We start from the raw sequence: 1,617 nt of genomic DNA on the forward strand, positions 1-1,617 counted from the left end.
GTCTAGTCTATAGTCTAGTCTATAGTCTAGTCTATAGTCTAGTCTATAGTCTAGTCTATAGTCTAGTCTATAGTCTAGTCTATAGTCTAGTCTATAGTCTAGTCCGTACTCTAGTACCTAGTATATACATTTTTAGATTAGTTTGAAATCCATGTTAAAGATCCGTTTATAGCAATAGCGACGATCACCTAAAATAATAACTTGTATCCAAATTCAATATTTGAAAGTTCGGGACAGTCTCACCGATCTGCAGGCTAGTGTAGTTATTATTTTAACCACTTATTACAACAATTTAGTATGTAAATTTTTACTAGTAATTTTTAACAATTCAATGTAAATGACTTAAAAACGAAAGTATTTTATGTTGATCAATTTTATGTTAAAAAAAACTTCATAATCTTATCTCTTTTCAGACTAATTAATACATTTATGAAAAAACTAAAAGGAGCAAGCAATTCATTATGTTGGAAACAGTTTGTGCTTAACACAAACTGAAAATGGACTTAGGAAAATAAAGATTGATGGAGTTTTATATGTTTCGGTTATTACAGTCGTTAACCGCTTCTTCAATATTTCGAAACCATTTTCAAGGTAAGATTACTCCTTAAATTTCCAGCATGTAAAGAACATTAGGTCATAGATCATAAATGTAAAGGATGCTAACCTCCAAACTTAAACTTCATACAAATTGCTATAATATCTTATTGATTTCATCTTATGCTTACAAAAACAAGCTCTTAAACAATTATTTAACAACAATTTAACAAAATTATTTATAGCTTTGTTGTGTGACATAATTGTTCATATTTATATAATCTAGACTATGGATATTTTATTATTTGATACATAAAAAACTATATAAATTATCTACCTACCATTAGTTTCAATACTAATTCAATAAATAGACTCTCATGACTCCATCTGACAACAGATACAACAATTCATTATTTTCTTTAGGTTTATTTATTTATTTTTATTTATTATTTCGAGCAAATGTGATCCGAACTAACAATCAATTGAATGGATGGATGGATTTGTCAATAACTAAAAATAAAGAAATTTATCATCAATTTTAATAAACTAAACTAAAAAAATAGTAAACAGATACCAGACCTAAACGTAGTATATATTGTGTACAAAATATGGATAGATAGCTACATCTGTTTGTAGGTATGTAAGTGTTTTGAAAGGCATCTATCGATTTACTTCAGTATTCAGTTAGCAAATGTTCATACTTGTACATTATAGTATTCGTACATCAAAATTCAAACTTGTAAATTTAAATCATTTAAAAAGTGTGTGTTTGTCGGTCGGGTCTGCTAAGCCAGATGATATAGTCGATATTTTAGCCAATAAAATTGAATGTAGTATATAAATTTATGTAAGTAGGGTTGTCCTAAAAATAAGACATGTATAATGTTTACAAATCGACTATATATTGATCTATAAAGTAAACTTTAGACTGATCTATAGTCCAAACTATATACTGATCTATAGTCCAAACTAAATACTGATCTATAGTCCAGACTATAGACTGATCTATAGTCCAGACTATAGACTGATCTATAGTCCAGACTATAGACTGATCTATAGTCCAGACTATAGACTGATCTATAG

Source organism: Lucilia cuprina, chromosome 6 (assembly GCF_022045245.1).
Source record: "Lucilia cuprina isolate Lc7/37 chromosome 6, ASM2204524v1, whole genome shotgun sequence".
Taxonomy (NCBI): Eukaryota; Metazoa; Arthropoda; class Insecta; order Diptera; family Calliphoridae; genus Lucilia; species Lucilia cuprina.